The sequence below is a fragment of the Lissotriton helveticus genome, chromosome 1_1 (assembly GCF_964261635.1).
Source record: "Lissotriton helveticus chromosome 1_1, aLisHel1.1, whole genome shotgun sequence".
Taxonomy (NCBI): domain Eukaryota; kingdom Metazoa; phylum Chordata; class Amphibia; order Caudata; family Salamandridae; genus Lissotriton; species Lissotriton helveticus.
In genome coordinates, this window is record NC_136057.1 from 71,455,559 (window position 1) to 71,471,298 (window position 15,740).

Below are 15,740 nucleotides of genomic sequence, written 5' to 3' on the forward strand. Positions count from 1 at the left end.
GTCGGACAATTTCTCTAGCTGAACTTAGGCTAGATATACTGTTTTCGGGTCAGTGTACCACCCCCTAATGTTGCAAAGTGTCAGAATCCCCAATTTCGATTTGTCCCCATGTAGGATAGGTTAACACACCAATCAGAACAAACTTCTACAAGCCTAAATTTGCATCTCATGGTACCGCCTAGCAGATTTGGGGTTCCCATGACATATTCTACAGAATACAATAGGATTTATACAAATGTAACAGATGTAGAACATTTTAGTTTCTCTTGCTGAGTGAAGGTGCATCTTCCCAGGCACGTCTTGGCAGGGACCTTCAGTTGGCACTCGGTCAATGCCATCAGCAGCATACTGGACATGTGTACTAGGGACCTTTCAAGATGGTTCTCGTCTCATTCAGACCTCCCAGTTATCGCGGTACATGAAAAGTAAGCGAAAACAAATTAAAACATAGAAATAAATGAATGTACTACATCTCATGTGTTGGTACTTTATATCTCACTCTATAAAAATATACTATGCGATTATAGATTAGTGCAATACACAATAACACGAGAGCATCTGTGCAAGCTTCACCACGTTTAATACATAAGCAGTCATCTTGAGACTATTACGCATGCGCATATTCTTCCCACCAAAACTCCAACTACGTCACGTCACGTGAGTGTGACTAACGCATGCGCAGAACCAGCACCCGCAGTTTGGAAGCAACGCCTGCGCTCCACCCTCTCTGCAGTTATCAGTCAGAACCCCGATTGGGTTAGCGAACTCCCCAGCAAAGTGCTCCGCCAGCACTTAAGGTTTAGTAAAACCTCTGAGTCTATGGTCAAATTCGGACAGAGTGCTCCGCAGCACCTCTGTATCAGTCACCTATTGAGAGCGTTGGGTCAGTGACAGGTCAGCTATTCAGACAAGTCGGACAATTTCTCTAGCTGAACTTAGGCTAGATATACTGTTTTCGGGTCAGTGTACCACCCCCTAATGTTGCAAAGTGTCAGAATCCCCAATTTCGATTTGTCCCCATGTAGGATAGGTTAACACACCAATCAGAACAAACTTCTACAAGCCTAAATTTACATCTCATGGTACCGCCTAGCAGATTTGGGGTTCCCATGACATATTCTACAGAATACAATAGGATTTATACAAATGTAACAGATGTAGAACATTTTAGTTTCTCTTGCTGGGTGAAGGTGCATCTTCCCAGGCACGTCTTGGCAGGGACCTTCAGTTGGCACTCGGTCAATGCCATCAGCAGCATACTGGACATGCGTACTAGGGACCTTTCAAGAAGGTTCTCGTCTCATTCAGACCCCCCCAGTTATCGCGGTACATGAAAAGTAAGCGAAAACAAATTAAAACATAGAAATAAATGAATGTACTACATCTCATGTGTTGGTACTTCATATCTCACTCTATAAAAATATACTATGCGATTATAGATTAGTGCAATACACAATAACACAAGAGCATCTGTGCAAGCTTCACCACGTTTAATACATAAGCAGTCATCTTGAGACTATTACGCATGCGCATATTCTTCCCACCAAAACTCCAACTACGTCACGTCACGTGAGTGTGACTAACGCATGCGCAGAAGCAAATTTCAAAGCAGCGGCCATTTTAAGGACGAGAGTTAATTGTTTTAGTAAAACACATAGGCAAGCGTCTCTAAGACACACGCACATCCAAAAATAAATGAAATTAGTAAAACGAACAAATTGGATTACCGGGTTATGACAGATTCGAGGTTCATGACTCAAGCAAGTCGCGTAATATGCGAAATCTTGCTCTATCAAAACCACATGCCCAACCTTTTCAACCAATCATACATTTATCTATTTTTTTTTAAATCTCAAACCTCTTTTCAGGAAGGCTCTCAAGATATTCTAAGTGTACGCATATGCTTATCTAAATCTTTGCCGAAAATCAAAGCATTGTTTTGGAAAACCAAAACTTCAGAGAGACCATTCACCTCCTCTTCCATCCTCCTTTGGAACACGGCTGCTGCAGGGGCGAGACCAGATGGCATCCTGTGAAACTGATATACTACATCAGGAGCCACAAATGTCCTCATATGTCTTGACTCCTTGCTCAATAGCCCTTGATGATACCCTGAGGCCATATCCAATTTTGAGAAGATTTTTGCTCCAGCAAGTGTTGTCATTTCATCTATTATGGGTAAAGGATGATGTAGGACAGTGCCCTTTTTGTATGGCTCCCCCGTGCCCCCACACTTTTTTCCCAATGCTGATGGTTTTGACTCTGAAAGAGCACAGAGACCTGCTAACCAGACCCCTGAGCCTGTGCTCTCTCCCAAAAACTGTGACATGTGAATTGGTAACCCCTTTTGGCAAGGACTTTAACCCGCTTATAAGTCACTGGTATGTGGTACCGGTGGAACCCATGGCAGGGCCATTAAAAGGATCATTAGGCCTGAAGCTCTGTTTGTGCCACCCCGAGTGACCCAACTAATCCGATGTTAGCAGGTCTGCCATTACAAACTGCGGAAGTAGTGCAAACCTCTCAGACTCAACTTTGTTTTTCCATGGCATCTTTCTTTCTCTGTCTCTGTTGGTCTTTTCTGCTGTCTGTCTCTATGTTTTCCTCTAATTTTGCATCTCTATCTTTTCCATAACTTGTCTCTGCCTCTCTCTGTGCCCCAGAATCTCTGTCTTTTTCACTGCGCCGGTGTCTGCCTCTTTTCTGCTTTTCCACTCTCTCTCTTCCACTGATGGTGTCTGCCTCTTTCAATGCCCCAGTCTCTGCCTCTCTCTTTATCTTTCATTTATGGCCGTGGCGTAGCCTGCCAGAACCAAAAACAAACCACAGAAATATTTCCTTGCAGTTAAACAGCACTCCCATGCAGCAACTTCACTTCGCACAAACAAAAACACACTGGGGTTATGTTAGAAACGGGTAGTGTGGTGCAGAGCGGGTCAAACTCCGGAGGAAATGTGTAAAGCATCATCACAGCACACACAGGCGACACACAAGGCACACTACAAAAAGAGACTCCACACCAGGTTAGGTGAAAAACAGTATGTGTATTGTAAAATAAACACATCAGAAGGGAATCACAGGTGCAGATAAACTGTGCCAGCCTGCACCGGGGAATAATTCACAGGGGGACTATATACAGGGCAGCGCCAATCGGGCCGCTGCCAGAAACATCACAAGTCCAAGGATAACTGAAAGTCCATAAGCAATAACGTCTCACCGGCCGTACCTACTGGTAGGTAGACATGCACTTGGCATAAATCACTTTAAGCATTTGTCAAGGTAGGCCTAAACATGAAACCAGCCACGTAGGCATTAGGGAAAAACAGTAGCATAAAGGCATTAATCATGAAAACACATTACTCATAACTTCAGGCATAAATCATCGTTGCCGTAGCCGGGAATAGTAACCTCATGTTAGGCATAGTATGCAGAACACCAGCATTGCAGCCTTAGGGGAAAAGAAACCATTAGCACTAGGCATAAAACACACAGTGGTCAGGCATAAAGCCTGAATCAACACCTTAGGCCTACCGTCGCAGTAGACATGAAACCACGAATACATTAGGCATAACGGGTGAGCATATTCTGCATATCATTAGGCACACCATACTCAACTGGGGCCTAAACCATGAGAGCATTAAATCAGCTTAGATTAGGCACTTTACGCAGGACCACCACAAGGTAGCATTCGGATAAAAGCATTGCCAGCATTAATGCATTAGGCACACAAACAGTATGAATAACCTATTAGGCGGGAAAAGCATTAGGCATCAACCTGTGGGCATAAACATAGTAGGCATGACGCATTCTCATTAGGGTAAAAACGCTAGGCAACATCACCTTAGGCATTAGCAGGTGCATAAGGCACCTCCTGCGGTACATGGGGCCTAATCATATTAGAATGGGGCATACACATGAAGCATTTCATCATGGTGCACATTAGGACAGAACATTAGCAGAATGGTGCATCCCTAGTAACCCCCAAACATCCTGTAAGCATTCGGGGAGGGAAAGAAACCATTAGCAATATAACCACATGCATTAGGCATAAGCAACATTAACAGTACACTTTATGTAAATACACCTGGAATAGCTGCCCCAAAGTTTCAGATTCGCTTCTGGCGCTACTGCGCCTGGGGAGCCCCTACTCGGGGGCTCTCAAATTACCAATGGCCCAAAATCAGCACTGCAAACCAGAGGGAAAAGCATTTATCATCCTAGGTACAAATGCATTATACAACAATATTATGCAAGAAATCATATGGGGCAATAGGCCTCGCCAGCATAAACAGTTCGCCCCAATCGGGGGCACAACACTCTGAAACTGGCCCCAGGCCAACTGGCCTCTCTCCGGGGCTCAAATGCCCTATGTCCCGCAAAGTCAGGGCTGGCTGCAAAAACAGCAAAAGTAAAGTACGCAAAGCACTGGGGCAGGGCAGGTGTGTCTCTCACTCCTCTCTCTCTTTTCCTGAGGAGTACAATGCCCCCCAAAATGTTGCAGCTGCCCACTGTTAACCAAGCAGGCAGGGGGGAATCCCACACAGACGTCCGCTCCTCTTCTCCTGGGCACAGTTGTAGCGGCTTGGCAGCAAGCAGAGCACAGTCAATGCGAATAAAGCACTCTGGCAGCACCATAATGCAGCACACGCGCAGGGGAATTGAAATATAGCGTTTTGACAGCACAGCGCTGCATGCGTCATCTCCTCTTCCCCTGGCAGCTTGAATATAGCGCTTGCGAGGCACTAGGCCCCACTAGAAGCTTCAGGGACAGAATATCGTGTAACTCTTCTGGTAATCAGGAAAACAGTGCCCACCAGGCTCTAGAGTGCAGGAAGAGGAGCACAGCCACTTCGAGTATGGCACTCATCAGGCGCTAGATGACTCACAGTTCCCGGGTTCCCACCCGTGGGAGTAGTGCCCGCGCTCCTCACCTCCTTGGAGTGCAGGCAGTCAAAGTATAGCGCTGACGAGGCACTAGGGCAGCAGAGGAGGCAGGCAAGGCTGGGCAAGATCAGCAGACAGTGGGCACTCATCAGTTCAGGACAGCAGCTCCTAGAAGCAGTAATCTCCCATAAAGTGGCACTCCTCCTGACATAGCAGTCTTCACGCCAGCAAAGGCTCTCACTGGCCCTGTGGACAGCAGAGGGGTACAGATGGGCTCAGGGGCCAGCACACAGGCTCTTGGGCCAGCACACAGGCTCTTGCGGCGGTACCTCCTGGCAGAGTGTCCCCTCATTCCAGTCCACCCTCAATCTGAGCACATTGCATCTCTACTGCTCTACATATATCTTCCCACCTACCAGAAAGAGCTGGAAGCTTCTAGAAGGTCCCTGGCAGTTCCAGCCTCCACTGTCACTGTGGGGAAAGTGTAGAGCACCTTGACACTTCAAACACTAGACCGCCAACCCACCTCAGGCAGGCGGCACAAGCAGACAGAAATGACGTCCATTTTAAAAGTGACATTTCTGCAATGGTGAAAATAAAGGTGCGTACACTATTACACAGCATTTATTATTTTCCTCTCACACCACACATGGCATATCCATTTCCTACCATGGAGGAGATGTCCCCTAAAGGGGGGGGGGGTGGAGTTCCTAATATAACTATGTAAGGCAGAAAGCACACACACTTTGCACTGGTAACCAGCGCCAAAGTGGCCAACATCCTGAACCCACCAATTCCATCACAGCGAAAGGGCTAGGGGAAAGGCAAAAAAATTTGGGATGACCAAGCAGGGCCAAGTCCAACAGGTTAGTTCCACCAAACGAGAAGAATATCCTCCTGTCAAAATCAAGGCCTATTTATAATTCTTGGTTTGTGGATTTAGCACTTTATTTTTAAAATAATTAGGAAAGTAGCAATTTAGTGAAAATGCAATAAAAGCAGGGGATGCAAAGTCAGGTTTGCTTGCCTGAAATTTAATTATTTTTAATACCCCAAACAGCTGTTTCAAAGCTTTTGCTGTTGAGCGAAGAGAAAATAAAATGTGAAGATCCATTTTTTAAGTAACTTTTTTTAGTCTATGCTGATCAGCATTAGTAAAGCCTATTGGTCCAAACAGCAAGGCCTATTGTCTGTGCCAACGCTTGTTTTAATTGGGCTCTGGATCTGCGGATCTCCACTGATTCACGCGGGGGTGCGCGCTGAGCGTCGTGGTGGATCCTCCAGCTGCAAAAATACAATGTTTTAGGACAATTTCTTTCCCAAGAAGGGCTCCCCCACAGACCCCTACATTAGTCCCTTGGGGTCAGGATACCTCTATCCTGACCCCTCATATCCTATTTACACTTTATTGCCCCACCCCGAAACCCCTGTCCCAATTCACAAAATGGCAGCTGCAACTTTTGTCACGGTTTCCAGCCAGACAATCACAGCATTGCTGTTGGCGCGTGGATCCGCTTCGAAGATATACATAAATCTTTTTTCTTAAATAACTCCAAAACTACTCAACTGATTTACACCAAATTACAAAGAACTCTTTCTGGACCAAGATCTAGATTTCTGCTAAATCTGGTGTAATTCCGTTCAGCGGTTTTGCTGTAGTCCTGTCGAAAATCCTATGGGAATTTGCATGGGGAAAACGTGTTTTGGGACACCCCCCCCCCCACACATCCCCCAGTCACCTTTTCTTGGTCCCTGCTTGATGAATCACCCCGAACCTATCTCTCTCTTTCTCTCTGTCTTAGTTAGGTGTTGAAATAAGGTAAAAAGGAATGAAAAACAAACCTGAAGTTCGCCAGGTATAATTTACTGAGCTAACCATTACATGTGCCCCCACCAGGCACTGCTTATGCCCTCACATATTACTTCAATCATGATATGTTAAATTACATCATCGATGAGATCACTGTTCACCTCTCAAACAGCAGTACTGATGACATCACTGATGACATCATAGTCCTATGCAGCATAAGGTGACTGAATGTACATGTGGAAGTCAATAGCATGAAAATAGTGTAAGCCCAAGAGACAAGTGTATATGTGCATTTTAAAAACTATATTGTGCATGCTTTTCAAATCACTGAAGTTCAGATGGAAGAATTACTCCATGTTGAAAAGGGTAATAGCTGAGTGCACCTGACGTGGGTTACAGAGGTATATTTGAAAGTAGGTTGCGGCTTAACGCCCATTCAAAAGAAAATCTGTGAAAAAGGCCAAAGTAGCTGTTGACAATTCATTAACAATCTGGATTTCTGGCCCAAGTTAAGTAGTTGTGATACAGTGGTCCCGAGACATTTTATAAGCTGTGCATATTTATTTGTTGAACTTAACTAAAGGTTTGCAGGCATTACAGATTATTGAATAATGTAACATGTAGGGGTGTCCCACTTAGAGGTGGTTTATCTCATTCTAGTGCTGTAGGCATGACTCTAAGGTTGCAGCTGTGATGCCGATCTCCAGGATGTGTTCAGTGTATTTGACTAATCTTCTTAGCACTGAGCCCATGTAGCCCTAGAGAAGCAAACGTAAACTTGTCAACCTCTGGGCTTAAAATTTGGATCCATCCGAAGTCTTTAAGTTGATAATAGAAAATTGTCAAGCATGTTGAATTACTTAATGTCAACACACTCAATAGTACGGTGTCATAATGTCTGTATGGTGTCATCAGTGATGTCATCGATATTGTCAGATGTGATGTAATATATGAGGTCATAAGCAGTGCATGGCGGGGGCTCAAGTTCTAGTTAGGGTTATAGTTGTTAAATATTAGTGTTTTGGTTATTTAACATTAGTTTTTGTAGTATTTCAACACCTAACTATAATGTTACTTTTAGCCTTGAGTCAAACGGGACCTAAGTTATTAGTGATACAAAAACACTCTTCCTATGGAAACTCTGACCTAACTATAACTACTGCCACTGCGCTGTGTGTGTGTGCAGACTCGTAACTCGTATTTCCTCAACTCCCCACAGAAGAGGTCCAAGCCAGTACTCCTGGATGCCTAATTTGTGTTCAGCAAGTGTCGTAGTGATGCGTTGCGGCTTAACAACAAGCCTTTGTCTACCCCAAGTGAAGTGCCCTAATCTCCATAGATCTGCATCTTTTGGTCTGCGATAGACAATCAATACTCATTGCCTGCTCCTTTTCACATCATCAATCACATTCATTTTTAGGATGCATTTGTTTTGTGCACCAATGCACCATACTAAAAACAGGTTCATTATAATCATCTTTGTTCATTCCTACAGTGTTTAGAGCTTTACATTCATTTTCATGGTATTCGGTATCCGCTTTGGTTCTGTCATTAGTTAACATAGAAATGGGACTTAACTCGACCCGTCACAAATGTATAATTAAATTATTGTTTCTATAGCATCCAGCAATTTGTTACTACTATGTAAATGCATGTGGGTTCATCAGATGATGTCATTCTTTTGTGGTGGATCATAATGAGTCCAAACAATAGAGCCTGGCCCATAGCAGCTTAGCAAACTAGAGGGGAAGGGGTGAAATGAGAACTCTGGCAGCAAGTATCACAATGTATTATTCGATGCTCTATTCCATTGCAGAAGAGTAGAACCCTAACTATGAATATATCACTTGGGACTTGACAGTGAGGGTATAATTATACAATGCAAGTCATTGCGGTAATATCAGAGGGAGAACCCCAGTGGGCATATGATTTCGTACAATCACATATTCGCCCACATTTACACAGTATTCATACTGGATCAGATCCTCTGATGTATTCAGTTTCACAGACCCAGTGGGCTCTATTCCCAAAAGCAGGCATTGCTCAATTAATCAGGAGTTTGTATAGTGCAGCTACTCACCCCCGAGGGTCTTCAGGCGCTGAGCGGGGCGGGGCTACTGATCCCTCTGGGCGTGGAGGTTCAGTAGAAGAACCGGGTCCTGAAGTCCTTCCTGAATCGGATCAGCGACAGGGATTGCCTGACGTAAGAGATGGCTATTCCTCTGACTTTGGTCTTGTGCACCTGTGCGACGGTGGCCAGGGCATGTTGGGCGGAGTGAAGTCGTCTGACGGGTACGTGTGTAATGTTAGACGGTGGTTCAGGTATGCTGGTCCTATGTCCTGGAGAGCTTTGTAGGCATGTGTGAGGAGCTTGAAAGTGATTCTCTTGATGATTGGGAGCCAGTGGCGTTGTCTGAGGTGCTGCTATGTGGCTGCAGCAGGGGATGTCTAGGACCAGTCTGGTTTGGTTTGCCCTGTTCCCATCATGCACTGGGACAGGAACAGACTAATTTGCATATAGCCAAGTTCTGAGCTGGGATGGTGCAGTGAGCTAAAAAACGGTGATGGATCAAGCCCTGATCTTTGGACTGGGTAAGAGTGGTCTGCTTAATTCAGGCACTCTGTTCATCACCACCCCCTTTTCTGAATCATTTTGTCCACCATAAGCGTGGAAGGGTATACTCAGATGTGAGTCCCTTGCTCATTGCACCATCAGGATTCAAGCAAGCCGGGCCGACGACGCCTGAAATGGCAGAAACCGGTCCCCGGAAGCTTGTTTCCTTCCCAGTACAAGAATTGGCTTGGTAGTTTGGTTTGCCCTGTTCCCATCATGCACTGGGACAGGAACAGACTAATTTGCATATAGCCAAGTTCTGAGCTGGGATGGTGCAGTGAGCTAAAAAACGGTGATGGATCAAGCCCTGATCTTTGGACTGGGTAAGAGTGGTCTGCTTAATTCAGGCACTCTGTTCATCACCACCCCCTTTTCTGAATCATCTTTTCGATGACCTTGGCAACGGGGGGGACTAGGGAGATAGGTGTGTGGTACTTGAGGTCTGTCGGGTCGGCAGACAGCTTCTTCAGCAGGGGTTGATCGTGGCGTGTTTTCAGGCGGCAGGGAAGGTGACAGTTTTGATGGAGCAACTGGTGCAGCGGATGCTCAATGGAAGATGTGATACGGGCAAGGATGGATGTATGACGTTACAACGCGAGATATTACAACGCATTCCGTTACAACGCATTTTTTACAACGCAGGATCCATTACATCGCATGCCTTTACAACGCATGACATTACATAGCAGATGCTATTACAACGCATGCCATTACAATGTAAGTATAGGTAAGTATATTATTTTTTTTTAAAATGTAAGTAATTTAAATTTAATTAATTAAATAAATTTAAAAAAAATTAAATAATTATTTATTACATATATTACTTTAAGTTTATTTTTAAAAGAACTTTTAATAATAAAGAACTATTTTTAATAAATAATAAAATTATTAAAATATTTTTTTTTAATTAAAATAAAAGATTGTATTTTAAAACTAAACCCTAAAAAAAAAACCTGTACCCCAAAACCCAAACCCAGCCCTGAACCCTAAAAATGCCCCTGTACCCCAAAACCCAAACCCAACCCTGAAACCTAAAAATACCCCTGTACCCCAAAACCCAAACCCAACCCTGAAACCTAAAAATACCCCTGTACCCCAAAACCCAAACCCAACCCTGAAACCTAAAAATACCCCTGTACCCCAAAACCCAAACCCAGCCCTGAAACCTAAAAATACCCCTGTACCCCATAACCCAAACCCAGCCCTGAAACCTAAAAATACCCCTGTACCCCAAAACCCAAACCCAACCCTGAAACCTAAAAATACCCCTGTACCCCAAAACCCAAACCCAACACTGAAACCTAAAAATACCCCTGTACCCCAAAAACCAAACCCAACCCTGAAACCTAAAAATACCCCTGTACCCCAAAACCCAAACCCAACCCTGAAACCTAAAAATACCCCTGTACCCCAAAACCCAAACCCAACCCTGAAACCTAAAAATACCCCTGTACCCCAAAACCCAAACCCAACCCTGAAACCTAAAAATACCCCGTACCCCAAAACCCAAACCTAATATAAAAAAACATAAATTAATATATTTATTTATTTTTAATATTAATTAAATTAATTAAATAATGTTAAATAAAATATAAAATAAAATTATATACTTACCTATACTTACGTTGTAATGGCATGCGTTGTAATAGCATCTGCTATGTAATGTCATGCGTTGTAAAGGCATGCGATGTAATGGATCCAGCGTTGTAAAAGTTGCGTTGTAATAGAAGTGCGTTGTAAAAGTTGCGATGTAACGGCTGTTTCCCGGCAAGGATCCAGTGGGGCTCCGGAGTGGATGCTCTTTATGGTCTTGAGTGTGTCATCTGTGATGAGTGGAGTCCAGTTGAGCACGATATGTTGAGGTAAGGCCTTGATGTGTGCGGTGGTGGCAGGCATTGTAGCAGGGTCTTGGGTGTCAAATGTGTCGTAGTTCTGCCTGATCTTGGGGTGGAATAATGTGCTGAGTTTGTTGCTGAGGTCTTAGGGAGGGTGAGATGTCTGTGGTCTCGCTGTTGGGCCTAGCGAACTCCTTGACGATGGCAAAGACTTCTGTGCTTTTGTGTGCGTTTGATTCTGTCTTTGATGGCCGTTTTTGTTTGTGGTTTTAAGGAGAAGGTGGTGTGCGTTGACAGGGGTTTTGAAGGTTGCTTGGGTTGGGATTTTGTTGTTTTTCTATCTCTTCTTGAGTTGTCTGCTGGTACGTTTGGACTTGTGGAGGCCTGAAGTTAACCAGATGGCTTTCTTGAAGTTTTGCCTGCCTGGTGTCTTCTTGAGGGGTGCTGGTGTGTCAGCTCAGTTGGAGATCCATTGGTGACAGTTGTGTGCTGCAGTGTTGGCGTGTACTGGTGGTGCGGTCATGCTGAGAAAGTTGACGAGAAGTTCTTCGGTGGCCTTGCTCCAGCTACAACAGATGGGTCATTGGGGGGGGGAGAGGGGGATGGTGATGGTGAACGGTGGGAATGGCTAAGTGCACACAGTGTGGGTTGGTCCAGAGGAGTTTAGTGGTGTGGCTGTAGGTGAAGGTCTAGCGTGTGTCTGGCTGTATGGGTCGATGTGATGACTAGCTGCTTGAGTCAGATATTGGCGAGGTTCTCCAGTAGGGTGTCGGTGTTTTGGTCACTGGAGTTGTCCAAGTGGAAGTTGAGGTCTCCGAGTAGGATGTAATCGGTGGATGCTAGAGCCTGGGGTGCGATGATGTCTTCGATGGCATCATTGAAGGGTGGGGGCCGGGGGTCCTGTAGATTTGGGAGCCATGGAGGGTGGTGTTGGAGTTGCTCTGGATTTGGAAGGGGAGGTGTTCCATGGTAGTCGTTGAGTCATTCGAGTAAGTGGTCAGTTGGTGGATGTTCTTGGGGATGATGGCTTTGCCTTCTCCTGGTTGGTCGACGCTGTATTTGCGGGTGATTTTGTAGCCACAGGGGATCCTTATCACTTGTTCGTCATTCTTGTTGTCCTTAAGTTCAGCTCCTTATTTTCAAGTGCAACAAATGCGAGGTTGGAGAACTCCATCGACTGCAGACTTAGAACTGTAACAAAAAAAATAAATTAGCAGGCCTTTCCATCTATGAACTCATGATCTGGAACAACATCCCTGTATCAATCAGGACCGCCGACATTGCTCCCATTTAGGAAAGCGTTGAGGACTTCCTTCTTTAAAAATAATTTATGCTCATCATTGGCTCTGGCGTCAAGCTAGGTTTGCAGTATAGAAATAACATATACATGCATACATAAAGAAGCTGGCCTAGCCTACACTAATGCTTGAATACTTTTGAAAAACTCTTGTGAAAATGTTCATGGGAGAGTTGAGAATGGTTATCACACCAGAGCACCCCTGGCATCCAGTTAAGATTTTATCAAGAGTAACAAGTCCACCTTTTAAGCCACTACATGACTGCAAGCCTTAATGGAGATAGTTGTCTACCTATTAGCAATCACTTCCTCAAACAGTTAGCAAACTACATGACCCATTACTAGATGAACAGTTCCTGCAAGTTTACAAAGACAAAGATAAATATGCATCCAGTGTTAAACATGCACTCATGCTCTACATGATCAAAATTGAAAATGTATGAAAAATAAGACAGTTTTTTGCACTGGAACAGTTTGGCATACTCGGTTTTCTACTCGTGTGGAGACTAGGGGTGGGCGGAATCGTGTTACGCAAAGCTCAGCATAGAAAATTTCTGTGAGCACACAGAATTCTGCAAACACGCGGAATTGCTTCTTCCGCTCGTTCACAATGCTTTTTTCCTGTTTGCGTGCCCGGGGGGGGGAAATATCTTGTGAACACACATTTTGAAAACGTGAACAAGCAAAAAATTCTACGAAGCTGCGGATCGCGGAGGTTTTGGCAATTCCACTTTCTCCGCGGAATGTGAAAGTACCCAAATTCCACAAATTCCGCAAGTGGAACTGAATTTACCGCCCAGGCCTAGCGGAGACACCACGTGGAAATACCACAGGCTGAGTCCACGTGTGATAAAGATGCAACCATGGCTTTTCTACCCAACATACCTCTAGTAGATATTTGTAAAGTAGAAACATTTGGTTCTGTGCAGCCTTTCATAAAATATTTCTCTTGTGACATCAACATATTCGGTCGTTGAGTTATGTGGGTCCGATGTTGTTGAGGGATTTGTAGGCGCGGGTGAGGAGTTTGAAGGTGATCCTCTTCTCGATGGGGAGCAAGTGGATGCTTCGTAGGTGTTGGGTCATATGTTTGTGGCGTGGTGTCCCAAGAATGAGCCTGGCTGCGGCAATCTGGACCTTACCGATTCTTTTAATTTATGGCACAGCCTGTGATGTGCCACAGCTTGCTGCAAATGGAAAATGTTACTCACTTGCAAATACTATCTGCTTGTCATGTTGCAGGCTCACATGCATCACCCACGTGCTGTATGGTTGGAAAGTATATAGGTTGCTCAGATTAAGCAGTTTATTTTTTTTTATTTTACACATATAAGCAGTTGTACTCCGATGGAGAAAACAACACAAGGATTTTAATTGGAGTATGCGCGCTGATGCATTATGCCATTCTGGTATGGGATTACGAGTCGTTTTCCAGATCAAAACTCAATCTTAAATTAATTATTTTTAGTAGTCAGAACCCAACCCATGAGAGATCACCACATGTGAACGGTAGAACTACAAGCACCAAATTATTGTTTACAGGTAGGAACATTTTCCTTCCTTCCTAGATATTACTGTTCACCTTTATCATATTATAACCGTGCATTTCTTTCAAGAAATATTTCCCATGTATAATTCTCAGTGTTCATTTCATTCTGCAGCACAGCAGTCGCAGACAGAAAGTATGAATGGGAAAGAAAAACGTAAAGCTTCTGGAGGAAGGAAGAATTTTGCTTATAAAATAAATGAAGGAAAACACCAAGGAATACAGAGCAGGGAGAATTTTAACAATAAAACACTACTTACATGGCAGAAAAGAATAGACACCAGCCTAAGAGCTTAAGAGTGTAAGAAGACATTTACTGGAAAGACGCATCTTTTACTGCATGAACAAACGCACACAGATTGGTATCCCTACACTGAGCATGAAATGAGGTTTGCTGATAAGGCAACACATGAAAAAACTCACAAAGGAGAGAGGCCCTTTCACTGCAATATCTGTGAGAAAAGTTTTACTAAGAAGGGACATCTTCTACAACATCAAAGCGTACACACAGGAGAGAAGCCTTATCACTGCACTGTGTGTTCCAAACCCTTTTCTCAGAAGGCAAACCTTGTACTGCATAAAAGAACACACACCGGGGAGAGGCCTCATCACTGCACTGTGTGTTCCAAGAGGTTTTCTCGGAAGGCGACCCTTGTACGGCATCAAAGAACTCACACAGGAGAGAGGCCTTATCACTGCACTGTGTGTTCCAAACCCTTTTCTCGTAAGGCACACCTTGTACTGCATCGAAGAACACACACCGGAGAGAGGCCTTATCACTGCACTGTGTGTTTCAAACCCTTTTCTCGGAAGGCACACCTTGTACTGCATCGAAGAACACACACCGGAGAGAGGCCTTATCACTGCACTGTGTGTTCCAAGAGATTTTCTCGGAAGGAGACCCTTATACGGCATCAAAGCGTACACACAGGAGAGAGGCCTTATAACTGCACTGTGTGTGAGTAGAGGTCCCTTGTACGGCATCAAAGCGTATACACAGACCAGAGGCTTTATCACTGCACTGTGTGTAGCAAGAGCTTTAATCTTAAGGCAAGCCTTGTACGCCATCAAAGAACACACAGGCGACGGCAATGACGCCGTACAGGATATGGAAACTGCTGTAAACAAAAGGTGGTGCTCAGCAACCTCAAGTAACACATACAAGATGGAAGCCTCCTCGAAGCACTGTCAAAAAACCTTCATTTAAAAAAAATTTGATCTTTTACATCATCTAAGAATCTACAGCTGAAGTTAGACCTCCTATGACATCTAACGATCCTTCCGGGCTGAGATCCTCCCTTTCCTCTGAATGTCAGAAGAGCTTTGAGTTAAAGGACAAACTCTAATTTTCGCAGTGTCTCCAAACAGAATGTAGGTTCTTCAAAGTCACTAACGTCACTTCACCAAGCAACAAACTTCACAGAGGCTGCTTCACTGCGAATTAAACCTGTCAGACTCTCATGAAATGTGGCAGTGTTGAGGACGTTACCAAGTGTATATCATAAACTATCCTGATAGACATAACTTCTAAGATTCAACAAAAAATTATTGAAAGACCTGAGGACATGGGAAAAAGAAACTAGGAGAAGAAATAGGAATCAATAACCACTTGAGGACAAAAAATATAAACTCCTTTCATCACTAAAGCAGGAACTTCTACTCCCTATCGGTATCTTCAGACCGGCTGTGTAAATATTCTGTACAACCCATCCAGGCTGAGAGATCAAAAGAGGATTCATGGCTGTCCAAAGTCT

At 44.2% G+C, this 15,740-nt stretch overlaps 1 pseudogene across 1 annotated transcript in view; it reads left to right on the plus strand.

The window, feature by feature from the left end:
• LOC144758506 (uncharacterized) overlaps positions 1-15,081 on the plus strand; it is a 69,376-nt pseudogene extending 54,295 nt beyond the window's left edge. The window contains exon 4 of the transcript XR_013595598.1: positions 14,102-15,081. The product of XR_013595598.1 is annotated as an uncharacterized LOC144758506 (transcript). The remainder of the gene's footprint in view (positions 1-14,101) is intronic.
• Positions 15,082-15,740: the final 659 nt, after the last annotated feature.